The sequence below is a fragment of the Bos indicus genome, chromosome X (genome assembly GCF_029378745.1).
Source record: "Bos indicus isolate NIAB-ARS_2022 breed Sahiwal x Tharparkar chromosome X, NIAB-ARS_B.indTharparkar_mat_pri_1.0, whole genome shotgun sequence".
Lineage (NCBI taxonomy): Eukaryota > Metazoa > Chordata > Mammalia > Artiodactyla > Bovidae > Bos > Bos indicus.
In genome coordinates, this window is record NC_091789.1 from 24896144 (window position 1) to 24911646 (window position 15503).

Consider the following 15503-nt stretch of genomic DNA (forward strand, 5'->3'; position numbering starts at 1 on the left):
AGTATCTCAGAAAATTAAAAACTGTAATTTTAAAAAAGTATGTGAATACTGTTATATCTGGCTAAATACAAATTGATTTAAAGATAATACTGACTTGATAGTCATAGTTTATCAGTTAAAAGTTTCTAAATGTACAGGTATACTCCTAACATGTGGAAATCAATGAAGCATTTCAGAGTGAGAATGATATCTTAATATATAAAAAAGAGAATCTATAGCAAAAAGAAATGAATTGGAACTCAGAGGACCCAGCTTCTAATCATGGCTCAGTTATAAATTCTGGATCCATTATATAGTGAGTGATTTGGAGCAAAGGAGTTTTTCTCCAGTCTTGTGTTTTTCCACTGTAATAAAATATTTATTTATTACTACTTACTGTGATTCTGTTATACTGCTAAAACATATTCAATACTTATCAATATGCCATTCATCAGCCTTTTAAACATTCACAGTGGCCCTGTCAGGTAGGTATTATTACCTCTCCTTTCAGAAAAGGTTAATGAAGCACATAAAAGGAAGGTATTTGTTCTTTTCTGTTATTACATAATTTTTTAAAAAAGGCCATTACTTCATTTGAATTCACCATGGCATCCAGTGAGAACTTCAGCTAATCTTATTTTCCAAATAAAGTTACTGTTTACTCAGTATTCTTATCACTTACTTTATTTTGGGGCCATATCACATGACTCATGGGATCTCAGTTCCCCCACCAGAGATTGAACATGGGCCATTGCAATGAAAGCCTGGAATCCTAACCACTAGGCAACCAGGGAACTCCCTCTTTTTACTTATTTTATTTTTATTTTAAAAATGATTTATTGATTTAGCTGTGCTGAGTCTTAGTTGTGGCATGTAGGATCTGGTTCAGCGACCAGGGAGCTCAGAGTCTTAGCCACTGGACTACAAGGGAAGTCCCCTCTTATGGCTTATTTTAAATATAACCTTTATCATATACTGAATTCTTATATATATGAGAACTGCTTTGGACTCTGTTTTCTGATGCATTGCTCTGTCTTCCTAGTCCTGTGCTATTTCACTGTGTCAATGACTGTAGTTTAAAATCTTTTGATATTTTGCAAAGCATACATAGCTTCTTTATTTTTCCTTAATATTTTCCAGAGGTTAAAAAGTCCAGACCATTCTTGCCAGTTTTCTCTTCTGGGTGAATATTAGACTGAGAGTTTCAAATGTAATTGGAAAAAATGTATAGAATTAAAATTAATTTGTGGAAAATTGACTTTTCTGGACCATGGTAGATATCTTTATTTATCCCCATCATCTTTCATATGCTTTAGTAAAGTATGATGGTTGCATTAATGTAGGACTTACCCATTTTGTTGGGTTTATTTCTAGAGATTATTATCATTCCTCTTGTGGATGTGTAGAGCTAGTTTTTGAAGGATAGGTGAAATTTGGATTTGGGGAACAAAAATAGCACATTTGAGGGCTTAGTGAAGAAAATAAGCATGTGATGTCTGGGAGAAGGTATAAGGGTTAATTACTGGGTGGTAAAAACTGTATGGGTGGCTCTGTATTGTGTGTAGAATAAGTTTTACTAACAATACTTGCCTTACCTCCTTCAATGGCAGGCAACCCACTCTAGTATTCTTGACTGGAAAATTTCATGGACAGAGGAGCCTGGCGGGCTACAGTCCATGGGATCACAAAGAGTCACGACTAAGTGACTAAAACTTTCACTTTACCTCCTTGAAAGGATTGTTACAAAGGTTCTTAAAATGTGTGAGATGTATGAAGATTAATCAAGTCCAATGCAAACAGAATTGAGGACTATTTAAATGTTAGATGAGCACATTCTGACACCTTGTGGTCATTTAAGGGTATGTATCACTTCATGGGAAATGGGGAAACAGTGGAAACAGTGTCAGACTTTATTTTTTGGATTTGGGGAACAGAGTTGGTGATGGACAGGGAGGCCTGGCGTGCTGCAATTCATGGGGTCACAAAGAGTCGGACACGACTAAGCGACTGAACTGAACTGAATGATGTTAGAATTCCATTGGTTGAACTGAAAGTATATGGATTTCCACAAAATCATATTTAGAGCTAAAAGGAGGGATCTTACAGATAATCTAATCTAATCTAATCTAATTTACACACGAGGAAAGTGAGTCCCAGAGAGTGGGTTGTCTCTGTTCCATCTCACACAGCTTCTTAGGAACAGAGCTGGGATCAGTTTTTTTTTCTGACCTCTTGCCTGTTGCTCCTTTTACTATAATTTGTCCCATTTGCTGACTTTTTACTGTTATAGGAGAAAAGAACTCAAAATTATCAAAGTTTTAAATTCCTGGGAAATTTCACTATATGATTTTGATATCATCTCTGAAGAATTTAAATCACTTACGTGTGTATGTGTCAGGGTGATGGTGGTGTTTTCTAATGGGTGGAAGGGAGAAATAGGGCTGATTTCTGGGTGTTTCTCAAGCTGGCCAAACTCTGAGCCCTAAAAAAAACTTATCATTCTGGCTCAGTATGGTGGATCTACACAACAGTTTGAATTTCAGGGACCTAGAATATTTTCTAAGCTATTCATGGGATTTTCTTAATAGCCCAAAGAGATCTGTATCTTCCAGGAATGGGCCTGTCTTTCTAGGCCTGCTGCCCTAAGTCACTGGAAGTGTAGCCTCAGCCTGAACATAGTGATGGATTCAGAGCATAGCAGCTGGGGCCATTGGTCCCTTTTACTATCTGGGGATGAGAATCTGAATGGTGTATTTTCATGATCACCAGAGGGCTTCCATTGCTTTGCACAGATGTACTTCTCCACACAATTCAAGGAGCAACTGCCCCCATGGTTCCTGTGGACCTCTTTTCTGAGAAGAACACAGCCCTACCCATTGTCGTTGATCTTGGGACCACAACTGGCATTCTTCCTCTCCCTCCTCCACTCTGCATTCTAAATTCACCTCAAACTCAGCTGTCTATCCTCAGCAGGTATGGTGGCTTGCCTGGTGGTGTGACCCAAACCTTTATTCTTGAATGCTTTAAACACTTAGAAATCACACTCTTCTCAATCTGGCCTTGCTGCATTTGTCCATTCACAGTTAGAACGGGGCAAGAATACCCAAGTGGGTCTCCACACCTAATTCCTCCTGGACCCCTGGTGTAAAAGCAGTCCTCCGTCTTTCTGCTGCTGCTGCTGCTAAGTCGCTTCAGTCGTGTCCGACTCTGTGTGACCCCATGGACTGCAGCCCACCAGGCTCTCCCGTCCCTGGGATTTTCCAGGCAAGAACACTGGAGTGAGTTGCCATTTCCTTCTCCCATGCATGAAAGTGAAAAGTGAAAGTGAAGTCGCTCAGTCGTGTCCTACTCTTCACGACCCCATGGACTGCAGCCTACCAGGCTCCTCCGACCATGGGATTTTCCAGACAGGAGTACTGGAGTGGGGTGCCATTGCCTTCTCCCGTCTTTCTGCTGATTAGAGTCAATTATTCTTACCATCATCGTGACTTGTCTTCTTGCCTGCTAGTCCTTTGGCACACGGACTTCAGCGTACTGACTTATAGTTCCATCAGCTCTGACTTAAAGTTTAATGGGACCCTTATTGTATCCCTGGAAATACTGTGCCCCCTTTGGGGAACAAGACCTACAATGCGGTGGACCTCAGAGATGAGGGAACAGAAAGCATAAAATCCCTGAATGGTCAACAGGGGTACTGTTAAGTGGGACCACGACTGCTTCCACTCCTTGGTTCTCAGACCTCTGTATTCTTCCTGGTGGGGACACAGCACCATATTGGGGCCTTTAATACATACACTACATCTCTCAGAATGGCACCACATCCTTTCAGAGTGTTGTCCCCAAACTAGTGCTTCAGCTGTGCCTTTAGAAAGCCAACCCAGGACTCTATGAAGTTGGCTTCTTTTGACTGGGGTCTATTATACAGAGTGAAGTAAGCCAGAAAGAAAAACACCAATACAGTATACTAACGCATATATATGGAATTTAGAAAGATGGTAACGATAACCCTGTATGCGAGAGAGCAAAAGAGACATAGATGTGTAGAACAGTCTTTTGACTGGTGTCCTATGTTACATATTGACTTTCTTAGTTCTGTTCATGTACTAAAACTAATTTTTGACTTATTTTATTTGTTCCAAGGGCCAGAAGAGGGAGGAGAGAGCCCATGCTGGTTCATGGGAAGAATTTGGACTGTATTCAGTTCAGTTCAGTTCATTTCAGTCGCTCAGTTGTGTCCGACTCTTTGCGACCCCATGAATCTAGCACGCCAGGCCTCCCTGTCCATCACCAACTCCCAGAGTTCACTCAGACTCACGTCCATCGAGTCAGTGATGCCATCCAGCCATCTCATCCTCTGTTGTCCCCTTCTCCTCCTGCCCCCAATCACTCCCAGCATCAGAGTCTTTTCCAATGAGTCAACTCTTTGCATGAGGTGGCGAAAGTATTGGAGTTTCAGCTTTAGCATCATTCCTTCCAAAGAAATCCCAGGGCTGATCTCCTTCAGAATGGACTGGTTGGATCTCCTTGCAGTCCAAGGGACTCCCAAGAGTCTTCTCCAACACCACAGTTCAAAATCATCAATCCTTAGGCGCTCAGCCTTCTTCACAGTCCAACTCTCACATCCATACATGACCACAGGAAAAACCATAGCCTTGACTAGACGGACCTTTGTTGGCAAAGTAATGTCTCTGCTTTTGAATATGCTATCTAGGTTGGTCATAACTTTCCTTCCAAGGCGTAAGCGTCTTTTAATTTCATGGCTGCAGTCACCATCTGCAGTATTGAACACTGTTAAAGATCCTTGAGAAATTGGGTAAACCACATATAGAAACTGTGGGAGAATACTTCAGCTCTCTGAATGGTCAAGGGGATGTTCTTTCCATTTAGATTGTAAAGAATTACTTTTTAAAAAACTTACAGTTGTTTTGTTATTTGTGTACACTTTTGATTATATTGAATCAGTTCAGATTGAGATAACTCAGATGTCTAAGTGACTGAACTCGATTACCTAGAAAGAAGCATTTCAGTTACTTATTCTCAATAGCAAATTTAAAAATATTTGTTTTCTGCTTCATTTTGCCTATATTTGATTATTTCAAATTGGTCCTAAAATGCTATATGAAAAAATAACTACACTTACATAGAAATATAGTCCTTTTATTTCTACTTAATTTTAGTAGAACAAATAAGTTTGTTCTTCTTCAAATTCTTTATGATGTGATATATTTGAATAGTGGAGTAGGAATCAGAATATGTAGGTTCTGTTCTGAGTTCTACCTCTTCTTGCCAGTAATATGATGCATCACAACTCAGTTTGTCTAATACCAATTTCAGTTTGATAATACCACGTGAAAGAGCTTAAGCCTGACCATAAGTTTGATATGTACAAAGAGTGTGATCTATATTTAAAAAAAACAAAACCTCTAATATTATCACAGGCTAGGCTGATGAGACTAAGTATCTAGAAGAAAAAAGAGGGTAGTCATCCTTTTCTGATTTGCACAGTTAAGACTTCAACTGGAATAGTATGTTCATTTCATGGCACCACATTTTGGATAGGTTATTGAGAAGGTGACCAGCATCTGGAAGAGTGGCTTTCAAAACTTTTTTGACGACTTACGATACGAAATATGTTTTACATGACAACCCACTATGTGTGTCTATGTGCTGTGTGTCTGTGTAGCTTAAAAGTGTCATAAAACATTTATTACATGTGACACACTCTGGTATTTCTATTCTACTAAGTTGCATTATTTTCTGAATCATTTTTAAATAATTGGTACAGTGAAGCAACTCAGGAGCACGTCCCCATATTTTGGAAAACACTGATCTGAAACATTTATTTCATTATAATGATTAATGGTCTTTATCACTGCCATCATAAGAAGAGGTGGCAAGAATACACAGAAGAACTGTACAAAAAAGATCTTCACGACCCAAATAATCACGATGGTGTGATCACTCATCTAGAGCCAGACATCCTGGAATGTGAAGTCAAGTGGGCCTTAGAAAGCATCACTATGAACAAAGCTAGTGGAGGTGATGGAATTCCAGTTGAGCTATTTCAAATCCTGAAAGATGATGCTGTGAAAGTGCTGCACTCAATATGCCAGCAAATTTGGAAAACTCAGCAGTGGCCACAGGACTGGAAAAGGTCAGTTTCCATTCCAATCCCAAAGAAAGGCAATGCCAAAGAATGCTCAAACTACCACACAATTGCACTCATCTCACACGCTAGTAAAGTAATGCTCAAAATTCTCCAATCCAGGCTTCAGCAATACGTGAACCATGAACTTCCTGATGTTCAAGCTGGTTTTAGAAAAGGCAGAGGAACCAGAGATCAAATTGCCAACATCTGCTGGATCATGGAAAAAGCAAGAGAGTTCCAGAAAAACATCTATTTCTGCTTTATTGACTATGCCAAAGCCTTTGACTGTGTGGATCACAATAAACTGTAGAAAATTCTTCAAGAGATGGGAATACCAGACCACCTGACCTGCCTCTTGAGAAATCTGTATGCAGGTCAGGAAGCAACAGTTAAAACTGGACATGGAACAACAGACTGGTTCCAAATAGGAAAAGGAGTATGTCAAGGCTGTATATTGTCACCATGCTTATTTAACTTCTATGCAGAGTACATCATGAGAAACGCTGGGCTGGAAGAAGCACAAGCTGGAATCAAGATTGCTGGGAGAAATATCAACAACCTCAGATATGCTGACACCACCCTTAGGGCAGAAAGTGAAGAGAAACTAAAAAGCCTCTTGATGAAAGTGAAAGTGGAGAGTGAAAAAGTTGGCTTAAAGCTCAACATTCAGAAAACGAAGATCATGGCATCTGGTCCCATCACTTCATGGCAAATAGATGGGAAAACAGTGGAAACAGTGTCAGACTTTATTTTTCGGGGCTCCAAAATCACTGCAGATGGTGACTGCAGCCATGAAATTAAAAGACGCTTACTCCTTGGAAGGAAAGTTATGACCAACCTAGATAGCATATTCAAAAGCAGAGACATTACTTTGCCAACAATGGTCTGTCTAGTCAAGGCTACGGTTTTTCCACTGGTCATGTATGGATGTGAGAGTTGGACTGTGAAGAACGCTGAGCGCTGAAGAATTGATGCTTTTGAACTGTGATGTTGGAGAAGACTCTTGGGAGTCCCTTGGACTGCAAGGAGATCCAACCAGTCCATTCTGAAGGAGATCAGCCCTGGGATTTCTTTGGAAGGAATGATGCTAAAGGTGAAACTCCAGTACTTTGGCCACCTCATGTGAAGAGTTGACTTATTGGAAAAGACTCTGATGCTAGGAGGGACTGGGGGCAGGGGGAGAAGGGGACGACAGAGGATGAGATGGCTGGATGGCATCACTGACTTGATGGACGTGAGTCTGAGTGAACTCCGGGAGTTGGTGATGGACAGGGAGGCCTGGCGTGCTGCGATTCATGGGGTCGCAAAGAGTCGGACACGACTGAGCGACTGAACTGAACTGATCACCATCATCATTAGTTGGCACTCTATAACACCTCAGTTTAATATGCAATAGATTTTCTAATGGTAGTGCATGCTGTTTCGTATAAACATATATTTATACAAATATTTATACAAAAAAATAGTCATTCTACGTATCAGAGAAATGCAGGAGACTGGCTACATATACAATTAAAATTACTTTAGCAAGAGCTGATCCATGTGGAATCACTGCTTAAAATGAAAAGGAAAGAAAGAAATTGTTATAACTGTGTTTTAACTTTATGTATCAATGACATATTTGTCAATCATATTGTTTTCCCATAGAGGAATAGAAAAGAAAATCAGATATGTCTAAAGAAATCAGAAATGTAATTTTAAGCAAATAAAAAAAAACCCTGAGAATAGATTGCACAGTCTGTGAAAACAAGTACAAATTAAATACCTACTGAGTGCCTGGCTCCCTTATTTCACCTGCCTCCTGTGCTTAGTTAAAGAACCTCTCTCCTCTCTCTCCTGTATTGTGAAGAATCTGAATTTCTGGCTCAGTATGACACTTGCAATCTATTTGGTTGAAAGAAGAGTAGCCATACTTTGCTAATTAAATGATGCATTTATTGTTTTGATTTGTGTGGTACCATCTCAGAGGGATTTGATTAGAGGGCTATTTGTGAATTTTATAAGGCCATATTCCTTATATCCCATTTGATGTATCGTTTAGGTATAGCATAGGCTACATCAGAATCTTTCCAGATTTTTCTCTGTAGAACAACAGTCTCATTTCTCATCATGGCTGGAATTAAAAAGAAAAAGAAATTATTGTTGGTATAAACTGAATAAAAGAACAACAAGTGATATCACCATATTACTCATTCATTTCTTAAATCTGACAACCTGAATTTACTGTCCCTTTATCCTTCCTCACTATCTGTCCCTTCACTGGTGCAGGATAGGGTGGCTTAGCCAACCAGAGCTGAAAAATGCCTCAAGGTTCATGTCACCAATAGAAAGGGAAAGTGGCCTGGTAAAAATAGCACAGACTGTGAAAAGCAAGTATAGTAAAATGTTTAATTTTAATACCTAGATGATGGGTGTGTTCAATATGCGATTCTTCCAATTTTTCTGTACATGTGAAAATTTTCATGATAAAATGTTAGTAACAAAAGAAAAGTGGCTTAGGTAAGATTAGGCCTGAGAATTGACCACAAAATGATAATGTGGAGGTAATCAGAGACGTCAGCAAGAGAAGTTTTTGGTGGAGTGGTGAGGATGCAAACCTGGTTGGCATGGATTTGAGAGACAGAGGAGAAAAAGAACTAGAGACAGTGAGTTTGAGCCACTCTTTTGAGGAGCTTTACTGTAAAGGGACAGCAAATTCACTGTAAATAGAGTAGCAGCGGGAGGGGACTGAGGGAAGGAGATGATGAGAGAAATGACATGTGCTTGTATGCAAATGGGAATGTCCTCCTCAAGGACAGGAGGGTGATCTTGAGTTGGTGATGGGTAGAATCTTGTGCACAGGTGGAGGGGTTGGCCTTAACGTGGTAGCAACGGGCAGGAGTGCAGAGATGATTACAGATGCAGGTAGAAGGGGGAAGTAGCGCTGGGAGCTGGTGGAATTTCTCTTTTGACCTTTGGTATTTTCTTAGTGAAAGAAGAAACGAGATCATCACCTGGGTGTGAGGCTGTGGAAAATGTTAGGGATTTGAGGGGGCAGGAAAATATATTAGACTGTATTCTAGGAGAATGGGAGAGTAAATGGACTAAGGAAATGGAACAGTGTATTTTTTAGGAAACAAGTCCTGGAAATTGAGTTTCTGGGTCAAAAATTACATGTGCATTCTTTTCTCTTGATAGATATTGACAACTTACTACTATAAAAGTTAAACCCATTTGTACACCTACAACTGATATGTGAGCTTATCTGTTCACCTGTTTCTTTGGCAACACAGTATGTTATCAAACATTTTGGTTGATAGTTGAAAGCTGATATTTTAGTGTACTTTTATTTATATATCTCTTCTTATGCCTGAAGTAAGCATCTATTCATATGATTAAAAGGTGAGAGGATTTTTCCAGGAAACTACCTCTCAATCTTAAGAGGTAAACAATTCTCTTTCATCTCTATGACTAAACCTATACTGAGCCCCAGAGCCCCAGACCACAGAAGCTTAGGGGCACGAAAGATTTTAAAAGAGGTTTGGAGTTTTGTCCAAGCTCACAAGAAACAAGTGAGGGTTAGAATAAGGACCATAAGCCAGGATTTCCAGTGTCCTGGCCAGGACTCAAGTTCTGTGGTCTTGGAAAAGGCAAGTGATGAAGCATTCATACATGAGCTTTTGGAGGATGAATCAGTCCATGTGTTTGTGATGGATGAGGATGGCTGAGGAGCAGTGGTCTGCTCATAGCTGGCATTTAGCAAACATGCAGAAAGGAAAGAAGGGAGAGCTTTGCAGAACACAGCAGTGGCCTTTTGGCTCATTCAGTCAGTTCAGTTCAGTCGCTCAGTCGTGTCCGACTCTTTGCGACCCCATGAATCGCAGCACGCCAGGCCTCCCTGTCCATCACCAACTCCTGGAACTCACTCAGACTCACGTCCATCGAGTTAGTGATGCCATCCAGCCATCTCATCCTCTGTCGTCCCCTTCTCCTCCTGCCCCCAATCCCTCCCAGCATCAGAGTCTTTTCCAATGAGTCAACTCAAGTGGTCTAATAGGTTCCAGGAGAGAAAGCCAAGACTGAAGGAAAAACTTGCAGAAGTGCACAGGACTGCAGTGTCTGACTATGTAATCTCTGTGTTGCACAGAGGACCCTGGTGGGTGAGAGCCGGCAGGAAGGCCAGAAGATCAGCCTCGGATTCCATTTGCTGTGTCATGAGCCCACAGGCTATGCAAACCCAGAGAGGATTTGCATTTCTCCTATGTCCAGCCAGAGGGAGCTTTACCAATTTGTTACCCCAGAGAGACTTCATTTCCACATCCGTCTGTCCTGAGGGGGTGCCTTTCTCTAATTTGAATAAAAAGGCTGTGCAGCAAAAGGTCCCTGACAATGGCTGTGGGCCCTCACACACCTTCCCAGGCCCTCAAGTTCCAAGAATTGTGTGGAAAGACTGGAGTCAGGACTAGCAGTTACACAGCTGTGGAAGGAGTTAAGAGGGAGGGGACTGAGTAGAGATAGGTTTAGGGAGATAAGGACATAACTTGGAATTATACAAGAAGCTGAAAATGTGCTTTTTCCATAGCCAAAATGCTGAATGTTAATAAAATTAATGTAATGTACTCCATATCCAGCATAATAATTTACTGTATTTACAAAATTATCAGAAACTATTCACATTGAATGTGTGCTGTCATTAACATGGAACATTAATAATAGACTCCATTTTGATATAGAGATTACCATGGATCCTGCCTAAGGATAATATGCAAATTGTGAAGTATTCCATATTTTTAATCTCATAATAGCCTATAATGGAATATAATCTGCAAAAAACTGAATCACTATACTTGAAACTAACACAATATTTTAAATCAGCTATACTTTAAAGAAAAAAAGATTCCATTTGGTTTCTCATCTGCCTTGCTGTAGTACAGGTTAGGAAGCCAAGAAAGTCAGTGCCAGGGAGGAACTAAGACTAACATAAATGATATTATATATTTATATATAATATATTATAAATTATTCTGCTATATAGCTATTAGTCACTTTGTAAGAAACTGAATCATTTTTGCATACATGTTGCATTATATGCAACATATGTCTCCAACAAATATTCATTTTCTTACTATAGCTTTTCAGGTGTTGGCTCCTCATTTGAGATAAACAGAATTCCCACTAGCATTTGAACAATAAAACCCAAAGTAAAACCAGAGACTTTAAAGAAACTTGCTTTAAAGAAACTAGCTTTAAAGAAAGCTGTATCCTTGTAAATTATGTGTCTGGACTAATACCCTTTATCACCAAAACAAGTGCCTCAAATTACAGTTAAAGTCATACAGCCATGTTCATATGATCTGCTTAAGAAGGAGGGTTTTGTGTGTGCCAAGCAAAAATAGTCAAAGAAAATAAAGCACCAATCCTTAAAGAGAATATTCATCTTAAAGACATAGAAGATTATAGTACTTAATTTATGAGCAAATGATTATCTAATTTATTGTATTTTATAGACAGTGCTGATAGCCAATACACAGGCAAAGACAGAATCATATAGTATGTGAAAGAAGCCTAGTCCACATTTTCTTTTGAAATAACTGTAATCTCACCGAATGTGAATATTGTATTGAGTTACCTGAGTACTTTGATGGAAATCCGCTCTGTTGATAACCGCTATTGTTTTCATTTGGTTTGGCTGATGATTGATTCAATTTTATGGGTGCTGCAAAATATTTGAGATGGTTAACTGTCTTTAAAACCTCTAACAGTGAAAAATAATTACCCTTGTATACAATTTTACTTCCCCTGTGGCTAATGTAACTTTTTAAGCCTACCAGTTGTTCAGTTAACTTTTACTCACCTGAATAAATCATGTTCAAATGAAGTGGACTTTCCATTAAAAATACAAAAATGAAAAGAAGAAAGAACATTGCAACTTTGTTCATTATCTAAATATTTTAACTCTCTCGTTATATGAAGAAAAGGGAGAGTTAAGTCTAATTATCTGTCTTTTCTCTGGCCTTTGAACCAAGATCCTCTGCTGGCTTGACAACTCTGAAGAGAAGCCAGTAATATGAAGTCACTCAAATCATCATAATGGTATTACTCCACAGAATCAAGCCAGCCAATGGGGTGACTAAGAGAATGAAGGGGCGGGCCTAGAGGGCTGCTTAGAATGGAATGTAGTCCTGAGAGTGTAGGCATAGGGGTGAATTCAGACTAGATCTCTGCCCTTAGGGAGATTGTAGTTTAGTAACAAAAGGCAGACAAGATATTTATGACAATTCAGGATGACACTAATCACACAAATAAAATAGAGGAGACAGTAGAATATAAACAGGAGGGATTTGGTTATCAAAATGCCTGGACCCCAGTCCTGTTCTTTTACTAGTTGTTGATGTAGAGCAAACTACTTGATCTCTGAAGCTGTTTCCTTATCTGAAAAATGGGGGTAAAAATAACACCTCTTTCACAGAGTTATTGTGATGGTTAAATAAAATCATCAGTGTAAAGTTCACGGTAGTGTCTGAAACCACAGATTTACATCCGTAGTAAATCAACAGCTCAGTATACCTCTAACCTTTGGGATACTATTCAGAGACCCAAACCCAAGTGGCTGCCTCCCAGAGTTTCCTTTATGGAGACAAATTGGATAATTGCAAAGCCCATCTAGTAGTTACCTAATATCCCTAAGCAGTTGATTATGGCAGGTTTTTGCTTTATTCCTGTACGACCCCATTCTTGTCTTTCTCCCATCATTCTGTGATTGCAAATGATCTTGTGGGGCGTTGGCCCCACTCTGTCTCTCTTCTGAGTTCTCTGAATTTCATCTCTGACTCAGTCCCTCCATATTGGTTTGTCTTTGGACCCTGATGTTTGCTCTCTTTTGTTTTAGTTCTGGACAGTCAATCTGTCCATGGCACTGAAGCTTTAATCACTGTTTAAGTAAGGATTCTACTAGAGAAGCAGAACCAGTAGGAGATATATATAGCACATATATCATATACACACAAGTATCTTATATCTGTGTGTATATATATATATATATATATATGAGATATCACACATACATATATATCTCCTATGATATCTCTATCTATCTATCTCTATCTATCTACCCATCCTTCTATTTATCAAGGAATTGGCTTATACAGTTTTGGAAGCCAAGTTTGGGCATGCTAACAGGCTAGAAAATCTTGGGCAGGAGCTGATACTGCAATCCATAGGCAGATTTCCTTCTTCAGAAAAATCTCAGTTGTGCTCTTAAGGTCTCTCAGCTGATTGGATGAGGCCCACCTACATGATTGAGGATAATCTCCTTTACTTAAAATGAACTGATGGTAAAGGTTAACATCATCTACAAAATATCTGCACAGTAGCACCTCAAGAAGTGTTTGATCTGATAACTCTACTATAGACTAGCCATGTGGCCACACATAAAGCAAACTAAACATCACACTCAGTTTCTCTGAATTCCTTTAATCTTTAGTGAACATCTAATGCCCCTGAGACTTGGTCCTTCCATTGTCAACCCACTCCAGTATTCTTGTCTGGAGAATCCCATGGACAGAGGAACCTGGCAGGCTAAAGTCCATGAGGTCACAAAGGGTCAGACACAAATGAGCATCAGTTATTCTCTATTCTTGGCTTTAATATGCCACGTACCCAGTCCAGCTGGCTACTGCTACCCACCCACAAGGACTCAGCTCTTCCTGAATGATGTTGACAGAGGTGTAGAGACAAGTATAGGTTAGAGGGCCATTTAATTCTATCCCTTCATCTTCTAATCCTTCTGGAAACCCTTAGTAAATAATTAGGCTTGAGATAAATTAATTCATGCTATATTGGTGATTTATTAAACAGCACATTTCAGGTGATAGTATGTTGAGAATCTTCCAGTCCAGTGATTTCTAAACATCTTAATCCCTTAAGGAACTTTAAAAATCCCAGTTCTTAGGTATCAAGCCCCAAGATCTACTAATTCTGTATTAGGGAGATACTGCATATTTCCATTTGAAAATATTTTTCCTGGTGATTTTGATGCACAGGTAGTTTGGAAACTGTTGAAATAGTCTAGTCCTCTTGTGTGACTGATGAAGAAATTCTTTTCATAATCTTTCAGCGGATCTATAAACTTACCCATCTTGTCTTTCAAAGTGCTTCTCTTATTTCTAAGAAAGGGTGCCCTTTGGGGTTCATAACATTTTACATTTTTCCTTCCTGTCACTCTTCCTAATTGGGCTACCACCCGCCATAAACAGGCTTAGCCTCACTCCAGAATCTCTTCCTCTTTCTATCTCTCCATCAATTGCCTGGCACCACCATATATCCATCCAGTTACTTAGGTCAATATCTAATCTAATAACTAATAACTCATCCTAAATGACTTTTTCTCTTACCTGGATTTTCTTTCTCTGTTATAGCAGCAATAATATACCCTCTTGACTTCACCTCCAAAATACATCCTGAATTTTATCCCTTTTCACCATCTCCTCTGCTTCTACCTGAATCAAGCCATCATCATATTTTGCCTGGACTCCTCTTCTATAAGACACTCTTCACAAATCTCTCTGCTTTTACAACTTGCCAACATACAGTCTGTTCTCAAAACAGTAGCCAAAATTAAAAATTTAAAATATAAATTATATCATGTAATTTCCCTGCTTAAGTCCCTGCAATAGCTTCCCATTGCAATTAGCTATCCACATTTATTACCATTACCAATAGGATCCTGTGTGATCTGACATTTGTCAATCTTTATGGCCTCACCTCCTACCCATTTCCATGTTTTTGTCTCTGTACATGTCAGGCTTATTCAGTCTTAGGACCTTTACGTTAGTTTTCCTGTCAGCTCAGGAAGCACTTCTACCTTTCGTTTCTCGGTTTCCTCCTGATCAGTCAGCTCATGCTTCAAGTGTCAGTCTCTCAGAGTGGTCTTTCCTGAGGACCTAAGGTACTCTATCATGTAACTCTGTTTTAATTTCTTGTAGCACTCATCATTACCTTACAGTCTTATTATGTGTTTGATTCCTCATATTGGTGTGTTTTCTGTCTGAAACTTGTAAGCTCTTTTAAAGCATAGACCTCATCTGTCTTATTCACTGTTGTACCACAGCATCTAGTACAATGCTTGGCTTTTTCCTGTTTCCGCCTTGATTGCCTATATAGTGTCCAGTTCTGATCATCAGAAGTAACACTGGACTGTGGTATCAGCTCCTGCCCAAGAATGTCCAGCCAGTCAGCATGCTCTACAGATGGTAGACTTGCCTAGCTAGTCTTCACAACACTATTACATCAAAGCCAAGATTAGAGTTTATTTATTTGATATTTTTATTAAACAGCAAACCCTACTATCACAAATGTTTTAAAAAATAATTTTAACTCAGAGTCTTTTTTTTTTTTT

General features: G+C 39.4%; 1 long non-coding RNA gene across 1 annotated transcript; it reads right to left on the reverse strand.

Moving 5' to 3' along the window:
- Positions 1-8053: 8053 nt before the first annotated feature.
- LOC139181403 (uncharacterized) lies at positions 8054-12148 on the reverse strand. The gene is made up of 3 exons (XR_011565374.1): positions 11961-12148; positions 11736-11822; positions 8054-8240 (listed from the first exon to the last, which is right to left on the reverse strand). It is a non-coding gene; the product is annotated as an uncharacterized lncRNA (long non-coding RNA).
- Positions 12149-15503: the final 3355 nt, after the last annotated feature.